Source organism: Rhipicephalus microplus, chromosome X, assembly GCF_043290135.1.
Source record: "Rhipicephalus microplus isolate Deutch F79 chromosome X, USDA_Rmic, whole genome shotgun sequence".
NCBI classification, from domain to species: domain Eukaryota; kingdom Metazoa; phylum Arthropoda; class Arachnida; order Ixodida; family Ixodidae; genus Rhipicephalus; species Rhipicephalus microplus.
In genome coordinates this window covers 45,902,310-45,927,321 of record NC_134710.1, presented here as the reverse complement: position 1 = coordinate 45,927,321, position 25,012 = coordinate 45,902,310, and the positions used below count along the sequence as shown (strand labels likewise).

General features: G+C 43.7%; 2 protein-coding genes across 7 annotated transcripts in view; one reads left to right on the top strand and one right to left on the bottom strand.

Annotated features, from left to right (window-relative positions):
* Positions 1 to 25,012, top strand: part of LOC119175883 (uncharacterized) — a 766,025-nt gene that overhangs the window by 5,595 nt on the left and 735,418 nt on the right. The window lies entirely within an intron of this gene.
* cN-IIIB (cytosolic 5'-nucleotidase IIIB) overlaps positions 1 to 25,012 on the bottom strand; it is a 513,152-nt gene that overhangs the window by 166,720 nt on the left and 321,420 nt on the right. For 2 of the 6 annotated variants that reach the window (XM_075876434.1, XM_075876435.1), the window contains one exon: positions 20,829 to 20,931. The exons of the other annotated variants lie outside the window; for them this stretch is intronic. The gene's annotated coding sequence lies outside the window, so the exon portion shown is untranslated. The remainder of the gene's footprint in view (positions 1 to 20,828; positions 20,932 to 25,012) is intronic. 6 annotated transcript variants of the gene reach the window in all.

Below are 25,012 nucleotides of genomic sequence, written 5' to 3'. Positions count from 1 at the left end.
AAAACTTTTAGCGATACAAGTTTCCCGCCTTTTTTCACTGTATATTTCACAGCTGGGCCGCGGTATCTGAAATGGCTGTGACATCGCAAGGCCGAGCTCGAGGTCGCACGTTCGGTATATATGAGCCGTGGTCACCGTAGTACAGTAGAGACGAACGTCCTTGTATCACGGTTTATTTATTAATTATCTATTATTTACACATACTGCAGCGCTAATTGCGCCAGGAGTGGGTATACAAAGATTCGCAGAAATGTAACTAAAACAATGAGAATAACGCAAACAGGTAACATAATAACGTCGTGAGAACATTAAGGCAAAACTATCAGCACATGAAAAAAAAACAAATAAATGCCATTTGCAAACAGATCAGCGTATTTCACGTATATGTGTTGTGAACTTCGGCTACAAAACTCAGCAAAGAGCATGGACGAACAGAACTATGGATTCTAGTCTTTGATGTAACGGGGGGAACTAAACTTGAACATAATAGGTGCACGTTATTCGGCTTATGAGCGCAAGGAGGTCCAAACTAATCCATGGTCCTGTTATGGCGCACCACATAAATGAAGCGCCATACTCCGGAATTTCAATTTTTTAGTCTGCGTCAGTTCCATGCGAGTGGTAGGAGGCTGGAACGGGGTATGAAAGGGGGCGAACAGAGTAGGCGCGCGTTGACGCTGTATTGTGGCAGATAACAGTCAGCTTATGGGACACAGGAATTACGCACTGAATCCACTTTGGCCTGATACCTCTTCCGAACGTAAATTTATTGCTACGCCCTTGGGTCTGAGCATTATCCAAAAGCGGCCTTAGCGTTGAAAATACCAATCAATGCGAGGAAATGAATTGCCCTTTCTTTTTTTATAAAGTGCTGTGGGCACTGCGATAGGACGTACACGAAATGATACTTCTGAACATTGTCTGCGGCTGCATTGAAGTTTACAAACCAATTTAGTGAAATACATTAGTATTATGTCAAGTAAGCGACTGCTCGAGTAGAAGTTACTAAAAATGTTTGCATCGTTGTGTGATGAACGCCTACAAAATATCTCCATTTACGCAATGAATGGGTCCACTCGTATTCCTTTGGACGTATGCGAGAGAAACAAATAAATAAATAAAGAGAGAAGGAAAGAAGAGAGGGAATGTTGACTACTCTACCCTGGGGGTTTCTATAAGAGTAGAAAATACGAAGATAATTGAATAGAGAAGAATATTTGTCTACATATCTTGCAATTTATCGATTATCCCCTGGCGGCTGCAAGATTTGAAGATCTCGTTGTCTGGAGAAGTTAAACCTAAAATAAAGTATCCTAATTAACTCATGTCATCAAATGAACACACTGTGAATAAATAAAAGAGTTCACAGAAATATTCTCTTACTGCTGAGAAAGAAAACGAAAAGCCGAAAGTTCCCCACGTTTCTTTTCAGTATGAATTATGGGGCACATTGGTACGTCATGATGAAAAAACAACAACAGAAAACTAAGACACAGGAGATCGGAGACAACATGATCGCTTGTGTTGCTCGCCTTCCCTTGTGGGTTCTTCTCTCCTTCTCTGTCCTTATTTTCCGCGCTGTTTCAATTATGAGCTTCTTTTGAATAGCGTAGATACCTGTCAATAATTTGGCAGTCAAAAATGAAAGGAAAAAGAGCCAACACAGCTAAACATTTGAAAAATGGCTCTGGTTCAGCGATCGGTTCGAGTAGGCGATCGATCGGCCCCCACTCTGCCGCCTGCCAGTTAACTTGTTCATTGAGCAACTGACTTGGTCAGGAGGGTGGCCAATTAGTTGAGATTAAAGACTTGAAGACATATCTTGAAATATTTTATGCTGCTAGTATTATACTTGTTTAAGCTATCTGTTATTATATCGACATTATTTTTTTTTCTGGCAGTGATCGTGCTAACTACGATGGTGTATTGTACACTTTCAAGGGTGCTGCCTGCGTTTGCATGCACCATTTTCCATATTTAGCTAAAATTAGACGATGTATTTGCTAGTGTACAATTCAAGAGGTCACTGCTGTATTAATGAATTCTAGAATATGGTTGCTCAAAATTACAGTGGCTGTCTTTTGTATCACAGATGTCACAACGAAGTTTTCATTCCGATACACTTGATTTAGAACACTTTATTTCTTAGAAGACATGCTTATTTGTTTTTGGTTGGTATGACATTCGATAAGTGCGTCATCGCGGTCGCAAAAAAAGTGGACGGCCATCGAAGTGGCATGCTCTGTGTGTTGCATATAGTACGTGCTATCGGCCTCGAAAGTTTCTTTGCCAACACGATTTATGTCGTTTTATTTCCCAACAATAATTTGGATTAGAACGCTAGGCCCTCAAGTGGGCATATCTAGTTTCTTCATTAACGTTCGTCTGCTTCTCTCATTCTCCCATCGCAGCTCAGTTTGTATTTGAATGACTGAAAATATACCTGTTTTCCTGCAACCTTACCTGTCTGTGAAACGTTTCTCAGGTGGCCTTGAGCGGAAATGAATGAAGGTATAAATGAATTGAATGAACATTACGTATTTCGAAAGTTCTGGCAGCGAAGCCTTCGGCAGAAAGAGTAAAACAAAATATGCAAACAAACACGCTTTCATTCTTTGGCACTGCGGTTTTAAAGGGGTAAATATTGTGTGAATCGAGAGCGTAGTAGCAGTAACGGATTACACGAGTACAACCTCGTTGCTTGCAACTGTTAGCTGGCTGCTTCACGAGGGCGAAGGCGCGGCGCGATGCTTGTCGTGGATTGAGAAACGATGAGCACCGTACGTACAGGAAAAACATCTGCGACAGATATTTATAAATACATTTAAGGCTTCTATATATTTAGTGTCACAGTGTACAGTGTATACAACGAATGTCACACTTTCCGAATGATAAGAAGCAACAATTTGTCGTTGATATTGGCGGGCATTCAACGTGTGACAGGTTCAGGCTCGGCGTTTTGGCCGCGCTAAAATATCTCCTTTCTGGAAGAAGTATCATTTTGAAATTATTCTCTGGAGTTGTGTAGGAAATTGTTTTCAAGTGAACATGTTCAAGGATTACGAAAACCGAGGGTCGAGCAAGTGGCTCCGGTTGTGTAAATAAACAAAGAAATGCAAGCCTTTCATAAAGGAAAAAAAAAGATCAAAATTGTACTTGTAGTACGCTGATGAGCAGCTTGGGCACATAAACTAATGGGTTATCTTTATGGTCATAAGATAAAACAGCAAAGCTTTACAGTATCGAAGTTTATACAGCAATAGTATACCATTTATGAAGTTACCATTTATAGAATTCAATAGTATACCATTTATAGAATTCACATACTGAACGTTACTATTCGAAAAATTTGACCGTCTAAAATACAGCATTTTTTATGTTTCTTAAACAAATGCTTTGCGAGACATTTAGTGTATATTAATAACAAATAAATTGCGACAGGGTACAGTATTTTCGGCGAATACTATGTTTTGCTATTCCTAATAGCACTGAATTAAGAATAAAAAGCTGGGGATGTGGGGATTTTGGCCGCAGAAGGGCGACTAAGATACTACCCATGATCTCCAGGACCATTTTAACACTGGAGCCAAGGAACGTTTAAGGGACTGAAGGGCAGCAACGGACAAAGTACAGCAGTTATAAATTATTTCTAGCGAAAACCATTTTTGATGATGTTTATAAGAAATATATGATGTGATTTGAGATGCTAGTGGTGGTACGCATATAGTTAGACAGCGCGAATAACAGATCTTATGCTAGATAGTCGTTCATATTCAGTTAAAAAAACTGAAAAAAAAACCAGAAATAAAGCCAGCCCACACTTTACGAAGACGGACAAAAGGAACAGTGCTCGTATTCGTAAAGTGTGCGCTTCTTTTTTCTTAAGACAACGTGAGAAATGCTATTGAGATGTCAAATAATCGCGCGTATACGCTCCGTGTATAGCTAGCATGATTCAGATGGAGTGTGCAATTAAGGTCGAGGTTGCGGGTTTGATTTCCGGTCACAGATGCCGCACTTCGAAGGAGGTAAAATTCAGTAACGCCCGTGTGTACTTAGACACCAGTGCACGTTTTTAAAGAACCCCAGGTGATGAAAATTGATCTGTAGCCCCCCCGCCCCCCCCTACGCTATGCCTAATAATCTTATCGTAGTTCTGGCACGTGAAGCGTCAGAAATTATTATTAATTATTAAAGAATGGCCCGATATGTTGTAATGTTAGAACTCACTAATTAGTGAGGTTGGTGACAGGTGCACGATTCATGTGCGGCGTACGCGTACAGGTATTCAGTTCGCCAGCGAGGACAGCTCATACAAGACGCCAAAACGTGCCACGCGTCAGCCGTGTAATGTTGCCTGGATCCTCCCCTGCGCTCCCGTCTGCACAGGTTGCATGATCGGGCAGCTGTGTTTGCTAGGGGAACCAGGTTGGATGTCTATACAAGTGTCACTGCTTCTGTAGTCTTTCTTGGTTTAAAAATTGTCCACTTTTTTTAAGCGGCCCTATAGCCATGCAAGCCAAGCCGCAAAGTGTGGAGCCGAGAATGCCGATCGAAAAAAAAAGTATATAGGCTAATCATCAGTGCTGAGAAACATTTACAAGGCATTTCTGTGCAGGTGACCACCACACTTAACGGTACATGTAGTCGCAAATTATAAAACAATGCATTGTTGGATAACGCCAATTTATTCACGCTGGCCCAGTTATTCGAAGCACTCCTCGTTATTCTTAAATATTAACAGTATTGTGAAATTCGTACGAGTGGAGGCGTGTGCTCTGAAACTTCTGTATTCGTTAAGGTAAGATCAACTGGTCAAAAGACGACGCGTATAGGAAAATACGACTATTACGGTATTTTGTTCGGACCGCTGGGATTTCAGTTTTAGCTCTTCGTTTTATAGTATAAATGTAGCGGATTACACCATAATGGTATTACAAACATTTATTGTCCTGGGTGCGCGATTCACAGCGTGTGAATTTTGCGTGCAATCGTAAGAAGTCGTTGTACGAGAAGTTACTTACAAATAATATTGATATCATTTTTTTTAATTATTCAAGCCCCGCCGCGGTGGTCTAGTGGCTAAGGTACTCGGCTGCTGACCCGCAGGTCGCGGGTTCGATTCCCGGCTGCGGCGGCTGCATTTCCGATGGAGGCGGAAATGTTGTAGACCCGTGTACTCAGATTTGGGTGCACGTTAATTAAAGAACCCCAGGTGGTCAAAATTTCCGGAGCCCTCCACTACGGCGTCTCTCATAATCAAATGGTGGTTTTGGGACGTTAAACCCCACAAATCAAATAATTCGAATTATTAAAAAATTTGGAAACGCAACGTCCACCATATAGTATATATAGTCGACGCTGCGTTTCTCAATTGACGCTTTTTATATATTGATTGCCAAGTCTGCGGAATGCGGACGTGAACGTGCTCATTGTTCGTGCTGAACCGTGATGCTATTTATCTTATCAGCGGATGTTGGCATCCGATGAAAATATAATGTTTACGCGTTTACGGCTTTGTCAAACAATGCTTTTCGTACCTAAGAGATGCTTCCTGACTGACTTTATTATATTTAAAAAATCATAATTTTTTGATATTTTCTCTCACGAAAAGTTCAAACGCTAGTGCATCTTTTTTTATACCGGCTAAATGCTCCACTCAATGTAGTTCAAGGTTTTATTGCCAATTATTTTTATTCCTCTCGAATATCATTTGATACCCCAAAAATATTCAGCATGGAGAAAAAAGTTACGTCTTGTAACGCTATAGCTATGGCTGACAGAGCATTGACGTGGAGTGATAATTCTACACAAGGCGGAAGTTTCATTCTCCGAATGGCATTTCCCAGCGCTCGCTACACTCGTCTGATCTCTTGGAAATTAATTTTTCTAATATCTAATGACTGAACCTCCATTGCTAGCCCTATTGAAAGCACCTTCACTCTTCGCACGAAGTTAGCCGATTCTCTACAAGACTACTGGTCAGGCATTAGGAGCGATCTGCCGGCTTGTAAGAAGGTTCACACAGAAATCTCTCTTTCTTTCACACACGCACACACGCACACACGCGCACACGCGCACGCGCACACGCACACACGCACACGCACACGCACACGCACACACACACACACACACGTATGGGTGTGTGTGTGTATGTGTGTATACGTGTATATTTTTTAAACTAATAAATAGGCAACGGAGGGGAGAGTGGCCGACAAAACAAATGACTGCAGGTGGGAGACGAATCTTCAAATCGCGGGCACGCTACTCGCACCCTTGAGATACCACGGCGTTGTTATGACGTGGGTTTGTTTTCATTTTGCGGCCAGTGTTCTTTTCGTGTACTTCCATTTAATCTCTCTATCGTTTCTTTATTCAAGTTTTAAACACACGATTCTTGGTGTTCATTTCCTGTTGCTTTCATTACAAACATATTACATCACATTATGCCCGCATTGTATATAGGATACCTAGCCGAAAGCAGACCCCGAGGCTACTAATGAACAGACATCTACATCACCCGCCAGCGGCTGTTTAACCCTGCCGGCGCACTAGCGTGTCGGGCCTCCGACGGAACGCTGTCGCCACTGCTCCGAACTGAACACTCCGACGCAGCGGAAGGGATCAGCCACATTGACACCGCAGCGCGTGGGCTGACTCTTAGTTTTACTGACAGCGAGAGCCGTTATAAGTTGACCGTTCTCGCCTCAGTAATCCTTGCGGAGCTATATGCGGAAACTGAAATGTTCCGGTTCTCTTTTTTTTTTGTTCTTGGTTTTGTTGGTTCATGAGAAGCCGGAGGTTGGTTTGAATGGCCCGCGGGACGTCGTTCGTGCATTCATTGTCGGATAAGCTTCAGCTTGACTATAGATTTGCCCACGTGCCGTCTCGACATCAAAGATACATTGGGTAAAAAAAAAAAAATAACGAGCCTGATCGGCGCTCTGTAAATGTCTGGCTTGGAATCACTGCGGGGCATTTTACGGGCGAGTGAGTTCTGAAGTTTGCGAGGCGTCTCTTCTCGACAGTGACGCCTTTCCATGAGTGGCGTCGGCCTTGAGCCTAGAAATATTTGCGCATATGCGCTAGCGCGCTCCCGTATTGCTACCAGTTTTCGCTTCATTAGTCTCATATTACTCAATATAACCTACACAACTCGGGGGAAGACGCAGGCTTTACGACTTATCGATATAACCTTCTGTCGTAACTTCATATATCGCGAATTCCTGCTTTCACTTGATTTAAACCATTAGTCTGCTTTGTTTCGTGTGTTACTCTGTGGTGGCATGCTCCAGTATGTTGCTGTGCACGCTCGTATTTAGCGTTATTGCGCGCTCGTGTTACGAGCGTGCCTGGTGAAGCCTTTTACGACAAAAAATAAAGGGCAAGCGGATGAAATCAATGAGTGATTAGGTGAGTAAATGAATTTTCGGCAGTACCAATTCGTGAAGCAACAACATGCATTGCCTGGTGGCGTAAGAACAGGTCAGGGGCAGTCGGCTTCACCAAAAAAAAGTCGCCTCAGGTTGACCGCACCGGTTGCTACTGGAAACGAAAACTGCTGCGAGGAAGTCTTCGTTCGTTGTGGCGAAGGATCGGTAACGAACAAAGGACGAGCGAAGAGGCATCGCCCAGTTGCCCCGATACAGAGAGACGACGGCTCTTTCAAAAGGAAGCCCAAAGAATGGCCGAGCAGGGTAATTAGCGCGCCGCGTCCAAGTCGGAAGCGGCGTCGCACAAACAATTGATGCAAGGCAGGTGTGGCAGGATGAGCGATAGCAGGCCTTGCGCTCCGGAGAAAATAAAAGGAAAGGACAAAAAAAAAAAAACAACGCGACTTTGGTGGCGGCACGTATGCATAGTGGCAGGCAGAAACAATTAGTCATGAAGGAGAGTGAGGAGCATGATGAACTATGAAATTGTAGAAGCCGCATAGTCGATGGTGGGATTGTCGGGTCGGGATTAACCGTTAGAAGACACAACAGATTCATTTTTTCTGCGGGAGACAGTATGAGACATAAGGAGGCGGGGGGGGGGGGGGCAGAAGAGATTAAGTGAAAAAGTTTCGGTGATATGCAGCTGAAGCGGACCGCATCACGATTTTATCTAGAACCATTGCAGGAAGTCCCGGCAGTTTGTCACTGCACGTTGAATGCACCGATCTTTAAACACTAATAATTCCGCATAAGTTACTGCCAATCGAACTCCTAGAGGATGGGAGGGCGGGAGAATATAACGTTTTTTATTTCGTGGCTCTTCCGTCCTCCTCGACGCTCTTTATCAGAGAAACTACACTGTAATATCACAGGATTTGTTTGTAAAACGTGCTTGTCTGCTAAAGATTGTAACAGTTGAAACATTTCTCAATTAGGGATCATTTGGTCGAGCATATACTTTAATGACGCGCGCAATTTACATCGCAGCCAAAAGAGAGTTTTGCTTACAGGTGCGGCGCAGCCGTCTGATCTTGATGAGAAATATGCCTCATTGAGGATGGGGGGGTTTAAGAACTGCATGCGGTGAATAGCAATACACACGAGCCAGCTGACACCTTATTATTAATTTTTGGGAAGCTTTAACGTCACAAAACCACCATACTACTTCACTGTGGCGTCTCTCATAATCACATGGTGCTGTTGGGACGTGAAACCCCACATATCAAATCATATCATGACCTTGTCCCAACGTGAAGTTGCGGCCGGTGCATTGCTTAGGCCCATGTGCTCAGATTTGGGTGCACGTTATGTCAAAATTTCCGGAGCCATTCACTATGGCGTATCTAATAATCGTATAGTGGTTTTGGGACGTGAAACTCCACACATCAATAAATTAACATAAAGTTGCGCTCAGAATTTACATTAAGCAGTATTGAAATCATCGGAGAACTTTTAATCTTACTGCTTACGGCCTTCGGCTGCCAATTTCTGTGTTTGTACGGCACTCAATCGACAAAAATTTCCGAAATTCGTATACCGTAAGCGTGCATAAAAAGGTTATTTCTATTTGCTCTACAATGTATATAAATCCAACGTTCTAGATGTATTGGTGTAAACGAAACGTTTATTGTTGTTTGCGTGGAATGCTGTCTCTCTCTCTCTCTTTTTTTGAGCAGCCACATTGAAAGTGAATCAGATAATAATTGGACCAGAAAACGTATAGGCTGTTCGCAACTGCCTGAATGTTCTAGCTAATTTAATTTTGAGCCTCCTGATTGGCTGAAGCTTGCTCTGATAGGAGCAGTTGTAAAATGGGAGACAAAATTTTCTCCACGAGTGGTTTCGCTTATCAAGGAGCGTGTCGAGGCACTAACTAGCGCTCCTCTGAGCCGCTGTTTTGAAGCCTTGAGGGAAAACCTAGAAGGTAAGGGATGGCGTTCAAAATAAAGGGATCTGCTTGAAGAAAAAAGGCAGCGACATCATACTGAGGGGTAAAAAAAAAAGAAGCTTCGAAACAGCTTGTTCTGAGTTGTTTTTGTTTTTGCAATGCGGGGAGAGAAAATAAAGTGGAAGATAAGGAGTGAGGCGGAAGGAAAATCAAAACCAAAACAACAATGACGCCTTCGGGTAGAGAAATGGAAAGCGACGCCGAATACGCCCGCGGCCAGACTTTTTTTTTTTGCGCAGTCTTTCAGGCACCCATTCGCTCCCCGCGGGTGTGGCAAAATCAGTGTTTCCTTCACGGCCAGAAGGGCGCTGCACGAATGCACGAGGTACTATACATAGGCACCACTCGCTTTGTCGAAGTTGTACACGCAGCGAAAGAAAATGACTTTTGCTTTTGAATTGCGAAACACACGAAGTAATAATGTGTGCGTCGACATATGAGTTCTCGTGTAAGTGAAGACGCAGTGAAATTATCAGTCAAAACTAATTTTGAGTCCTTGTGGAGCTTTTCACTTTAATTTCTATTGTGAATACCTCGACAGAGACTCATAGCTACCTTATCGTTTTAGGGGCGAAGCTCCTTAGGACGTGGGCTGTGCGTCCCCTGTAGCCTGTATGTAGCCACCTCTAGTTTAGTTCTTGCAGTGTTCACTAGAGGGCGGTACCGTCCCCTGTATGTAGCTACCTCTAGTTTAGTTCTTGCAGTGTTCACTAGATGGCGGTACCGTCTCCTGTATGTAGCCACCTCTCGTTTAGTTCTTGTAGTGTTTACTAGATGGTGGTACTTGTAGCTGATGATGAAAAGATGCAAGATGTCATAAACTAGAAAGCGGTACTTGTAGTTAATGAAAGACGTGAGATCTTATAAAATAGGAATGATGTCACATATGGCGCGTGTCATTGGTTGAAGGCAATCGTTCGATTTAGTGCGGCGACGTACGCTAGGGGGAGCGTTGTAATAAAATCCGTTCGCTGTTGGCGCGCGCTCGGAGTCGCCGGATGGATAAGGCTGCACAGAAAAGAGAGCGCAAGGCGGCAGCAGCGCGCGCTCGCAGACAGAATCCCGATGTGCGAGCACGCGAGGCAAGGGACATCGCAAGCCATCCATCGTCTAAGAACAAATAAAAGTTGATTTGTGTATATACACACACAGCGTTTCTCACGTCTTTACATGATGATCGACTGGGCGAATTACACGGAAGATTCACAGTTTACCGATGAATCCCTCCGGAGCTTCGCCCATTCATCATCATTCACCCCGTGAATATGCCGTAATTATTTCATTATACTACTGCTTACTATGACAGATGATCACTACAATACTGCAGTGATCGCTACGCACTGATCACTACGACGCTATATACGGGAGAATTGTGGTGAGACACTGCCTAAACAATCACTCCTTATACTGACTATGATTCGTGCAAGCGTAACACAAACGCGACCAAAGAAACTTCTCGAAGAAAAAACAAATGCTACGCTTTCCTTCCCGCAGAGCTGATCGATTCACGCACTGCAAGAAAAGAAAATATTTTATCTATAACAATACTAAGCCTCCCGCCACGGTGGTCTAGTGGCTGAGGTACTCGGCTGCTTATCCGCATGTTACGGGTTCGAATCCCTGCCACGGCGGCAGCATTTTTGACGGAGGCGAAAATGCTTCAGGCCTGTGCGCTTAGATTAAGTTTCACTTTAAAGGACCCCAGGTGGTCGAAATTTCTAGAGCTCTCCACTACCGCATTTCTTATCATCATATCATCGTTTTGAAACATTCAACCCCAGCAAATAATATTATTAATACCAAGCCGACATTTGTGCTTAAAATTATCTCTAAAATAATTGATAAACAACTGTGTGAAGATTTAAGGCGCATAGATTGCCCATTTCTGTGCCATTGTGAAGTTGGAAGCTCTTGCCTACGTACAAAACAAATTATGTGGAACGTATCAACTTTCAAATTCGCTTTACGTTCCATTTTAATGATGAGAAGGGGAAAAAACAGTCTTGTTTTTGTCTTCGCGTGACACATTGCGTGCGGTAAGGACCCCACCACGCATCTCGACTTAAATGAATGAGATACTCCGGCTTCAAGTTTGAATAAAACTTAGCCTATAGAAGTTCTGCCCGAGTCATTATTTTTTCCCATAAATCATGGTGCGCTGACGGAAAAAAAATTAATGTTGGTATTTGTGAGAATCACTCATACTCATACGTAGGCGGTCACATATGAAATATAAGAGTGCGTTGAGAAACAAAGGTGGGCCCGCTTATTCTAAGTCGAGGTCTCCTATTTCAAGGATACCGCCAAGCATCCCAACATGCACGTCGCTATGATCCCCCAATAAAATTAGCGTAAAATTGACTTCATTGGAAAGAAAAATTAAACTTGTTGGAGGAATCAAGAAGTGAAATATTCAATACTTTGCATTTGATACCGTTGAAGAGTACTTTCGTAAAAAAAAAAACACCGTTGGTAAACACAAAAAACAATAGGAATGACTTTTCGTGTGATCGAAGTGGTCGTGCAACTTGAGCCATACGAATTGAGCAAAGCTTGAGCTGATGACACTAGAGACTGAAGAATTCATGAATAAAAGCTTTGCGCAACGCGAATTTTATCCCGTTTTTTTTTCGGAAAATGCGTAGAACGCCACTTGAGAGGAGACTGCTAAAATAAGCGGAAAGCGAAGGCAGGCGCATCGTTTTTTTTTTATCCGTAAACGGTTAGTTTTTCAGGAAAGTTTTTGCCGATATAGTTGGACAAGTGCATAAAAAATGCACATCCGGTTCAAGCTTCCTGGTCTAGGTCTACCAGCACTGGCTAATCTAAAAGCTATGACACACGTCCAAGAAAAGAAAAAAAAATAAGGAAACGAAGAAAGATAATCAAGTAGCTCGTTTAAGTGGTGTTCCAATTACAAATGAGCTCCCAATCTTTTTTTCACCCCGCCCAAGATTTATTCGGTTACTTGGCTCTTCTTGAATCTCAGAAGAGCTACAGCCATCTCTAAAGTTTTTTTCTTTGTCCTTTCATTGAATAAAACAAGGGGCCTCCGTACGAGCGACAAACTTCTCCCTGCGAGTATCATGGCGAACCTCCTCTGGCGGTGACCATGGGGGTGGCTGTCGTGCAAACTGCGGCAGCTCAGATATTTTCGCAATGAGGGAGCTCTGCCACCGTAAGAACGGCCAGCACAGAGAAGTTAAATGTGGCTGTTTATGGAAATGATTGCTCTTACGCAGTTGAGTACTTGCGCACACTGCCACTAAATCACACCTGACAACACATCTGTTCAATACTGTGCAAGTCGCATTCTGTAATGTTCCACTTCGGAGTTGAGCGTATAGGCCCGTGTGCTCAGATTTGGGTGCACTATATGGAGCCCCAGGTGGTCGAAACTTCCCGAGCCCTCCAATACGGCGTCTCTCATAATCATATGGTGGTTTTGGGACGTTAAACCCCACAAATCAATTAATCAATCATCAATCAAATCGGAGTTGAGCGTAAGCGTATGCGATGAATGCGCAACAATTATAGGCATCCATTTATTTCTCTAACAACGATGTTACACCTTCGGGCACGCTGTGTTCTGTCAAACTTCAGCTATTCACCGGTCGTCGTGGTTGTGCGTCCGATTAATAAACCTTGATCAACAGCTCATTGCTCTGTTCTAAGCTGCTTGGTCTGCCCCATTTGACGAGTCGATGCCGCTACACTTACACCACTCTGGATTTTTGAGCATTCTATGAACTTCATTGTTACTCATCTTGACTTCATTAGTTTGTTTTTATTTTTTACAGTTATTTCAATTGAAAGTTATAATATCTGTACGGAGTCTATCCGCGCTGTGATCGTGCTTTATTGACTGGACTTTCTTTTTAAGTTATGCTTATGCGTTATACGCCCTATTTTGAACATATGTAGCCTACATACTGCTTCTGAATATTGTTTCTTGTTTTATTTTTTGTTATTGCTGTGTATCTTGTATATTACTACGATGATGTTTGGGTAGCCGGCTCTGACGTAGCTTACATTCCCATATTTTTCATACATAAATAAACACAAAAAATTTTCTTCCGGTCAATTAAACCACTTCATCTCGACAAGCCACCATTCGTTTAACTGGAAGTCTTCGTCCATAAAAAACATGTATGTGTGTTTGTCATTGCCATGAAATTCCGCTTCTCCAATGATTGCTCTACCATTGCTTCTCGTATGAATAATGAAGTCAAGGAAAGCATACTGCGTGTTGTTGTCGGTTTTTTAACTTAAGCGCATCATGCGTATAATATCGAAAGAAAACAAATTGAAGCAGGCCAAAGAGCCGACCGACGAAACTCAAAATCTTCACACTGCGCGCGCGATGCCCTAGCAACTGAGGCACAGCGCCAGTCGTACGTCCACTTATCAGATTATGTCTGTGCGTTCTTAAAAGGAAGGGCACATCTGAGCCGTCTTTCTTTCCTACAACAATAATTGTAGTGTACGTTTGCTTTCTTTTCCGTTATAGCGGTGCACCTGGCACCTCAAGATCTCGAGAGGAGTGCCGGCTGACACAGGATTCTTGATAATCCAGAATCTAGATGGGCACCGACAGATGGAAACACGTAGTGGTACAATCAGGGTGAACAGTGCAACTGCCTCAGACAGGCTGGCCGATGTGTCGATAGGGGGACCTAACTTTGTCAAAGCAACCTTGTAATCCTTGACGTGTTAGTTCTAAGGGGGTTAGTAGGAGATGACGTGACTACTAATTCCATTAAAACTAACCCAAAAAAGATGACAAGGTGCCTTTGACAACGATAGGTCCTCCTATCGAAACGTCGGCCAGCCTGTCTGAGGCACTTGCACTGTTCACCTTGATTATTCCACTACAGGATTCTTGATAGTACGACGAGTGCCAAGTTTTCAAGCAAAGCTTGTATCGAATTACTTGTGTAGCTGGTAGCGTTCCGATAAACCCTGTTCCCCTACTGCTGTCGCGCGTTCACTAAGGAGCTAATAAATAAATCAAAACCACTTTTCCTTGCGGGGAGGCGGTATGGACCTAGGTCTCTGCTGTCCGAAGGTGAGTGCCTTGAACATTAGGCTATGCGTCCATGCTTGCCCAATGTAAAATGACGCAGATGAATGCGCTCTGCCGACAACAAAAACAAAAAAAAAACAATTGAGAAGCAGTATTGTTGCTGTGGGCGTTTCAATGAAATATATTGTGTGGGCACTGAAAACGATCAGCCGGACAACGGGTAAGGTCCATATCAGGAACTGTACATTTCGGGACAATTCTGATTTCGGGAAAAAAGAATTTCTAAACCGCGTTTTCATGATCGCATAATGGTCCCTTCGCTGGGACCACAGGCTGACGAACGCTTGAAAGAACATGAAAGACGTCCAATGGGAATTAGCCTAAGAACAGCGCTCTGGAAACAGCCATTACATCGAAAGAAAGGAAGAGGGAGAAAGTAAAATGGAGATAAACAAATAAATAAATGAATAAACTTAATAAATAAATAAATAAATGCATAAGCAAAGACAGACAGACAGACAGGCAGACAGGCAGACTAATGTCAGGCCCACCCACGCCAACCATTGGTTGCTCCCAATTAGGGAAGGGCTCCTGAATTTTTCAATCACAGTAAGCAAAGAAAGACGAATGACTATTATTGTCCTTAGACAAAAATACCTCTCAATGTGTGAAAACTATCCTTGGAGTGTATCTGTAATATTTGGAATGTCAGCCATGCAGTGGCGCACGTGGCCATGGCCGCACGCGAATATGAAACGTTCTTTTTGCTAGATGATGAAACGTAACACGTAATTGTTTTACAAGCTGGTAGCTGACCAATGAGCCCTTGCATGATAACTAAATGCATCAAATTTGCGGGCCATAACCTTCATTATGAAGCGAACAAAAGGACAATGAACAGAGTGACCATTTCTTTGTTTGCTGATTCGGCGCCCACCAATTGTGACTTGTTCTTATCGGCCGCTTTATTCTATTTTTAAATCTCGTAATTGCTGAAGTGCAAATAAAAAATGCAGATAACACTCCATATGATTTTCTCGGGTTCATTTTCCGTGGGCTTAATATAATTTTGTCTAACAACAACAACAACAACAACAACAACAACAACAACAACAACAACAACAACAACAACAACAACAACAACAACAACAACAACAACAACAACAACAACAACAACAACAACAACAACAACAACAACAACAACAACAACAAAAACAACAACAACAACAACAACAACAACAACAACAACAACAACAACAACAACAACAAAGACGTATTCCTCGATCCCCTGCGAAGTTACGACAATTTCTTCTTTCCGCACTCCACTCCTCGCATATACCCTCAGTTTATAGCTGACGTTGGAAGAGCGTGCAAAAAAAAAAGACCCCCCCCCCCCAAAAAAAAAAAAAATCACTGAGTATTGTGGAAACTATATGCGGAGATAACGCAATGACTTTGCGACGATTCTGTTCTAAATAGAAACCCGCTACGGTGATCGTGTGGCTAAAACATTCGGCTGCTGGCCCGCAGGTCGAGCGATCGAACACCGGCCGCGGCAGCCGCATTTTCGATGGAGGCGGGAATGTTGTAGGCTCGTGTACTCAGATTTGGGTGCACGTGAAAGAACCTCTGGTGGTCGAAATTTCCGGATTCCTTCACTACGGTATCTCTCGTAATCATATGGTGATGTTGGGCCGTTGAAACCCAAAAATTATTATTATTATTATTCACCGCACTTTGTCAGTGGTACGAGTCGCGCCTTGCGAACGGGGGAGCATAAACATAGGCACAGACCTTTCAGTCACGAAGCCTTCATATAGAGGTGCACCTTAAAAACTGTTAATAAACGAATGAACAATAACTAAGCAGCTGATGGCTCCACTCTGATTAGAACAACCCGAAGAGCTAGGCTTTCGCACTCTGTAACACCGTTAGCAACTTTTCTCATATATAGCGCGCCATCATGGGCTTGACTCAATTCAACACTTTTTTTGTTGTTGGGCTAAATTCGAATGAACATCTAGAACATTATTTTGGAGCGTATATAAGATCGTCAATGAAATAAAAAATATATTTAAGCCATTTTTATTTTCATGTACACATATCATCGTCGTTGAGAGCACAAGTTTTGTAATGGAGAATCCCATATGTTGCTTGTGATTACTGTATTCAAATAATGTGAAAGCACTGGCACATGGTAGTTTCAAAATGTCCTAGTCCAATTTTGGGAACCCATAACTGGCTCCTAAGTAAGTGCTAACGAAAAAAAATTGGCAGCTGCCACGCATTGTGAAAATCAATTTCATGCGAAGCAGCCATCGACTAGCCAGCTATGCGGTATTTTTTTTTGTGAGTCAAGCGTTATGCGCTGGATCGACGTCTTTGTGTGAATTTAGTAGTTGTGCCGCCCATAGCGTGGGCTTTCCAGGCATGTCGACTACACTGGCGGGTAAAAGGCAGTTCATGGTCAGACCTAACACAACCACTCAATTTACAGCAAAAAAAAAAAAATACCGCTTGCTTTGCAACTAAGTGCATGCTGCGATACAATCGCTGCAGAATATAAGCAGCGAATCTCGGCATAATAAAGCAACGCTAGTTACAGCTAGCGGTTCAGGGGGAGACAGAAGGTTAGGTGGGCAGATGAGATTAAGAAGTTTGCGGGTATAAATTGGCAGCAGCAAGCACAGGACCGGGTTAACTGGGGGAACATGGTAGAGGCCTTTGTACTGCAGTGGACGTAGTCAGGCTGATGATGATGATGATGATGAGTTACAGCTGCTTGCTGTGACAAAGGAGAACATGAGCGATGCTTATCTCATTGTTACAAAAGCATATAGCCAGCATCGCAACCACAACTGGCATTGACGCTTCGCTAGGGCCATTTTACGAGGTAGTTTGAAGCACTGGCGTAGCTCGGTTTGGAACTGCTACGTAGAATGCCCGAGTTCCATTCCGGCTCGCTTTGCTTCTACCGCGATTTCAACGCGATAGCATTAAACAGCTCGTTTCGCAGGAATGTCGGCGTCCGGGCGTCGTTGGTTGTGAGCAAAAAATGATTATCTCGTTCGGCAGAGAAGAATCGGGAAAGATGCAAACAAAAGGTGTGATAAAAATATCCGGGTTCAAGTGAGGATCAAATCCGGGTCGTTCGCGTGGTAAGAAGGTGTTCTACCACGCAGACTTGTGTCTGCTTGGAAACACAGAGAAAATAACTTCCTCTGCTGATTGATTGATTGATTTGTGGGGTTTAACGGCCCAAAACCACCATTTGATTATGAGAGACGCCGTAGTGGAGGGCTTCGGAAATTTCGACCACCTGGGGTTCTCTTAACGTGCACCCAAATCTGAGCACACGGGCCTACCCGCCTCCATCGGAGAAGCAGCCGCCGCAGCCGGGATTCGATCCCGCGACCTGCGGGTCAGCAGCCGAGTACCTTAGCCACTAGACTAACTTCCTCAGCTTGGAAATGCAGTGAAAATAACGTGCATGCTTTACAAACACACGCGTTCTGTATACAGGCTTCACTACAGAACATGTAATGTCACAGCAATATTGCGTGGTAAAAGCGATCGGGTATGAGACCACATGATTCTCGTAATGACTTCGTGGTTTGAAGCCAGCCGATCATTACAGAAGGCGCACACGTTACTAAGCGTATTCTCTTGAGACACCGTAATAGGTGCAGATATAGCATGTTTGAAAACTTTTCCCGCGCATAATTGCTCGTGCTTTAAACCATTACACAAAATGCAGCCATATCCGAAAGTTTGGCTGACACAAGCCACTTTCAAATTTATCGATTACATTGTAGTAATCCCCAATTTAAGCTTCTTGAGTAACATCATACAATAAAATGTATGTTCTCAGTGTTTGAAGCACGCACTAGAGACAGGATGTCGATATCTCGTTAAGCTCTTAAAGGAGAAGCTTACAGACCCCCCAAGTTTTTCGCTCGTCGACAACGCCACCGACGCTGGCATAGGTTTTCTGCTGCACGAGCTCTTTAAAGATGTCACTTGAAGGTTTGCAAGGCATATTTTTTTTTGGTGTCTCTGGTATCGGCTTGAATCACCTGTGGCGCATACCCGCACGCCACCGACCGCGGTATGCAGATATGTGCCACACGTGACTGGTGGAGAGGGTTTCGTGATACACGGGACAGAGAAGTGGAGTTATTCATGTCACGACCTTCGAATCGTGTTCGCCGTACACTCATATCCTACTACGCCAACTTTGGTATCTACCAAGGTTCGTTGTCTACCTCGACAAGCACGAGATCGCCCGGACGTACGCGTCTAGATAGATAGATAGATGGATGAATAGGCAGATAGATAGACTTATAAAAAACGATGAAAGTACCTGTGCCTCGCCAAGAAATGCTGCGCATTTAACATTCATTAGCTTGTCCTCGCCTCTTTTACAATAACGGCCACAGATGGCTTTGATGCTTTTTCACTGGGTACAAATTGCCGATCTGATTTGCGGCCAAGATAACGCGGGCACGCTCCTCAGTTACACTAAAACCAGTTATTGCCATTAACACTTTTGTGCGTAAAGATTGCTTTCGTATATTTATTTCCCCTCTTCATCTCACGTACAAACTTTCCGAGTTGTTGCTTGTTTATACAATATCTACAAGTACAATAATGATCGAGTATACAAGGCGAGGTCCCTCAGCGCGATACTGCAAGGCAATTTCTTTCTTTCTTTCTTTCTTTCTTTCTTTCTTTCTTTCTTTCTTTCTTTCTTTCTTTCTTTCTTTCTTTCTTTCTTTCTTTCTTTCTTTCTTTCTTTCTTTCTTTCTTTCTTTCTTTCTTTCTTTCTTTCTTTCTTTCTAACACAGAATTTTCTTTTAGCCTTCCGCGGAGGTTCTCTTCTTTCTCGCGAACTCCACCTGACGTGTTGCCCGGGAGTGCGTTTCGGGAGGCTCACGTGATACTGATAGATCGCGCAATACAGATCAGTCCGAACGAAGAGGCGGGGACGCAATGTCCCTGTGTCTTACGGAGAGATCTTCTTCCTCCGTCCGAGAGACGGCGTTCGATCGCCGTCTGGCTGGGGGCGTCCTCGGCGTTCAACACTTGAGTCGATAAGCGCGAGGCCAACTTGCTCTTGGTAGCAGGGACAGTGTGCGTGCAAAAGTCGAGGGTGGAGAAGGCCCGAAGAAAAGCCTGCCGTCCAGCGTTTAAGTGGCGGGGCGTGTCGCGCCGGCTTAATTAAGAATCGGTCACCCGGAACGGCACAGAGCGAAGGGGGGGGGGGGGTCTCCGAATGTCCTGCCGTCTTACGAAAAAAAAAAAAAGAACAGGAGAGCAAAAGTAAGCAATTCGCGATTGCGCTTGTTCCGAGCTATACTGGGCCATAATAGGCCGCATTTTTTTCGGCTCTCTTTCAATTAGGAATGGCTGAGAAACGCTTCTTTTAGAGTCCGTGTGAACTCAAGGGAAAGAAATGATGAATAGTCGTGAGAGAAGCCTGAAAGAATAACTTTTATGTGCGCCCGAGTGAGGTCGTTGTCTAGACATTTTGCAAACTCTGCTCAAGATTCACAGAGCTAAGTAGGCATATCTCGCTTACGTGTCTTCTATGTCTTATATCGTATGTGTAGTCGTCGTCATCGTCATCGTCATCATCATCATCATCATTAGTATTATTACTTTATTTTCTTCAATTACGCAGCGTTTTCTTACTTTAAATGTTTCATACTGTTGCGCAGCAAGCTTCACTGTTGCGAAAGAAGAAACATTTGTGCTTGCGTGTGCTCAAAAGAAGAAGTCACTTTGCCAGGCGTGCATGCGCTCCCGAGTATAAGCATGGTATGTTTTACTTAAAATTTCTACACTAAAAGCTGACGAAACGCCCATTCGATACTACTCGCAAAAAGTTTCATTTAGTTTTAAGTAAAGAAAACACGTGTATGTCTAGGATTCCGTACAACGGGAACATTTTGTATTGCGTCACTTTCTATGGTCTCTTGTTCCCTTAGTCTTCACGGTGCTCCATAAAAGAGGTCTCTTTGTTTCTGGGTGATTGCTTTTGTGCTTTCTCGCGTTGTCTTGCCACGCGGAAAACACGCTCGACCACTTGATCTGGCAAGCCGCTATTCGGCTAATCTTCTTTGGTGCATCTATATACGGGACCTATCTTGGTGTTGGAGGCCCCTTCTCCATTCATGCTCATTTAGTCCTGTGAACACGGTCGACGAATTCGAAATAACCTAAATAATGACAAAAAAAGGAGAATGAACCCTACTTGAAGCTGAGTGAAAGCGGCAGACATCTTTATCCTTTCTAACTATTACATCACAGAGTGAACCATAAAAGAGAAAACGTGAGAGAGGGTTCCTCTACGCAATCAATGCTACACGCTTATCTCGTTTAATGCTTCCCTCCCACCTCGAATTCGGATCCTTACTTCTTCGTACGCAGACTTTCCTCGAGGTGCATCTTTAGTGGAGAGATTAGGATAATCTGTCTGGGACCGGCGGTCAAAGGAGCTTGCTTTAGTCCGGCAGCGTCTGCAAAGACAGCAAAGTAGGTCTTAACGCGAAAGCAATTACAGCTCCTCGCGCGCAGATAACTCCCCCTTAATTGATTGTATGCTTAGATGAGGCCTAATTTGACTCGAGCCCGTGTACTCATGGTAGTCACTTATTTCAATGTAGCAGTGCATATCACTATATGCGTTGGAAGAGCACTCAAACTTACGCACGCATTTATTATGGTGGGCTCTTGACGGGATCATGGGCATGTTGATGGAATCAATTCGTCATCTAAAGCAATCTCAGCAACGTTTCGAAGTGGCCTCAATATGATTAAGCGAGAATTTGTTTCGTTTTTATCAAGTCACCGTCGTGCCGCAGACGTTACAAACGTGAAAGAGAGAGAGAAAGAAAGAGAGAGAAAGAGCATAGTGCTCGTGGAAAACACGCACGATAACAAGAAATTTGCTCCTTGCTCTCTTTTCACAAACTAAGGTGATCAATGAAGCAAAAAAAAAAAAAGAAAATAACCGAGAACTACGATAATTTTGGATGTGAAACGTGAGAGCCACGGAACGCTTTTTTTTTTCATTTGGCGATTTAGTGTGTGAGACAAAGAATTCTAGAAAGGCTACTTTACAGGCTACTTTTAATTTCGAAGCATTTCTTAGCCAACTTCGGCGACATTGAGCGTGTCTGTCTGTCTGTCTGTCTGTCTGTCTGTCTATCTATCTATCTATCTATCTATCTATCTATCTATCTATCTATCTATCTATCTATCTATCTATCTATCTATCTATCTATCTATCTATCTATCTATCTATCTATCTATCTATCTATCTATCTATCTATCTATCTATCTATCTATCTATCTATCTATCTATCTATCTATCTATCTATCTATCTATCTATCTATCTATCTATCTATCTATCTATCTATCTATCTATCTATCTATCTATCTATCTATCTATCTATCTGTCTGTCTGTCTGTCTGTCTGTCTGTCTGTCTGTCTGTCTGTATATCTATCTATCTATCTATCTATCTATCTATCTATCTATCTATCTATCTATCTATCTATCTATCTATCTATCTATCTATCTATCTATCTATCTATCTATCTATCTATCTATCTATCTATCTATCTATCTATCTATCTATCTATCTGTCTGTCTGTCTGTCTGTCTGTCTGTCTGTCTGTCTGTCTGTCTGTCTGTCTGTCTGTCTGTCTGTCTGTCTGTCTGTCTGTCTGTCTAGCCAGCCGCCTACGACTTATAGCTCTCCTGGCTGTTTAGATAATGGTAATACCAAAATTGGTGTGACATAACATGACCGTATGACTAGTAATAACATGAAAAGGGTGACATGTATATCGTGAATGTCATGACTCATGAATTACATTCGAAGGTCTTGCTGCTCTTTCGGTGGTTTCCTCCACATGACATATTGCAAAACTGACATGATACGACATGACCGCATGGCGAACATAGGTGACAGACCCTACGTGAAAACTATGACATGCATATCATGATTTTTATGTTGTGACTAGTCGTGAGTCTGCACGCCACGCTCATGGTGCGCTCGTGGTCGTTTCGCTAGCTTCCCATGTACCAAGTTTGGTATTACGGGACGTGAATGAATGACAAAGGTATATGACTGGTGCAAACATGATAATCATGAGATGCGTGTCTTGTAAGAACATGGCCACATACCACGCTCATGATGCACTCGTGGCTGTTGCGCTAGCTTCACATATACCAAATTTGGTGTTACGTGATGCGAACGGACGACGAAGGTAAATGACACGTCGAAACGTGATAATCATGGCATGCGTCTTATGTAAAATATGACTACATGCTTCGCTCAAAGTACGCTCGCGGTCGTTCCGCTAGCTTCACATATACCAAATTTGGTATCACGGGACGAGAATAGACGACGAAGGTAAATGACACGTGTAAACATGTTAATTATGACGTGGAAGTCATGTACGGCATAATTGACGTACACTTCGTAATGTTGTGCTGATTTCAAAGTGACATATTAACCTTCCTCATTCATGCTTCGCATATCATTGATTATCACTGTACGTGGGATCTGCCATTCGAAAAAAAAATTATTTACTATTACAGTGTTAACAAAAACTAGATGAACAGAGATACATTCTGTAGCTACAACACAGCCGCAAAACGAATAGGGCAAATTATCGCACCGTGTATAGCTCTTCATGTTATCCTAATATTCATGGTTGCCTTCGACCTCGGCTATCAATAACAAGCATAGCTTCGTTCTGTAAGTAATTAAAGATGGTTACCGAGGGGCCATGGTTTACTTCTTGCGAAAGGCGGTGTGCGAGCCTTGTCTGCCACGAGTTAACGTATACAGCGTCCCACTCACGCTAGTTCAGCAACCGTAGCTTACCAAGTTGCTTGCGACTCTCGAGTGCTGCCCCGAAAAGCCGCTGCGCAATATTCCTCTGATCCTTTGAAGTGTGCTGCATGTTGAAAGACGTGCTCCGCACGAAACATGCGTATCTCGCGTTTTACTCGTGACGCTCCCGCAACGCTATTTAGACATCGGCTGGCATATGGCGGTTCGCTGCTCTATGAAAGAAATATTGTCGAACGTATAAGTGTGTGCACGAGCGTATCGAGGGGGGCGGGGGTTAGGAGGACATCGACAGTGAGGTGGCGAGAAAAGTATTCATAAAAAGAATGCCAGGCCTGCGTGGGAGGTGCAGCACAGTCCCAGCGAAAGCTAGAAGAGCGGCCTTTCAGAGCTTTTTCGAAACACTCATTGGGTAACTGCTGCAAGCACACTTGGGGGGGAAGTGATTATAAATGAAAAGAAGAAAAACGTGAGCCCCGTAACTGTCTCTCAGGGGGAGGGCATCTCAACAGTAGCTCATGAGAGATGGGGGTAGAGAACGGAGTAAAAGGATAGGAATAAAAGGTAGAAAGAGAGGAAAGAGAGAGTGAGGCGCAAGGTCAGGGAGCAACGGAAGTAAGGAGAAGACAGGACAGATGGACACGGTTGCAGGAGTCCGAGGGCGGGGCACCACTGGCGAGAGCACTTGTCGGCGCCAGGAGATGGCGTAGGGCTAATCCAGTCGGCCAGAGCTACGCTGTAGTCGTCGTCGGGGAGCGGCGGCAGGAAGTGGCGTATGACCAGCTTTCACTGTAAAAAAAAAAGGCCCTGTATCTTCATTTTGATCTGCAAATGTCGTCGAAAGACGATAGTCTTGCATCTTGAGAGATTGAACAAAATGTTTATTTGATGTTCGCGCAAGAAAATCAGTGAATGGTATTCTGGTGATGCTGCGTTGTTCTGTATAGTGCCTCGAGCGTGCAGCGGAGGTGAACGAGCGCACCAAGTCACGTCAGTCACACGTGAGACATGAGCGCTATCTGGCAGTTATCTTGGGAAACGAAACGCGCGGCTCTGAGACAGGCGTGCGTGCCCGTCTCAGAGGTGATAAGGTGTAAGAACGCAAGGCGACGGGCAGGTGCTACCACCGTGTCGTCTTAGCAAAGCGTCGGAAACACTTCAGTTTTCGTGCAAGCGTCACATGGTCAGCGCCGCGTGATAAACGCTACGGTCCTAAGAATAACTTATGCATGCCTTTTCTAGTAAAAGATGCACATACACAATATATACGTGTTGTTATGGTGCCTCAGATATGCGCGGTAATTGCTTTTTAATTGACAATTGCGCAAGTATGAACGCTGAATCTTGAGCAACATGGGTGGGTGCTGCGGATGGGGTCGGCCGTTTGGGATATCCGCTAGTGCCGTTTAAAGTGCCGGGCACCGTTAAGGGTGGACAAACAGACAAATGAACCGGCAGACAGACCAAGATTTTTGCGTCGAAGGTCCCCAAGAAAGACTATTGTCTTTAAAAACGGAGCGCAGCGAGACGTGTTTCCCGAGTGCGCGCTTGATTTGTCCACGGTGCACCGGCGCACTCCTTGTCTTCTCTCGGCTTAATGAGATAAGGCTGACTTTCTAGCACAGTCCCAGAGAGTATATAAGGTAAGTGGGCGGCACTCAGGTTGTTTACCTTCGCGTGAAACGAGCGTGGACTGGACCTTGAGGCTCTGTTGTGTCTGTCTGTTATTTGTG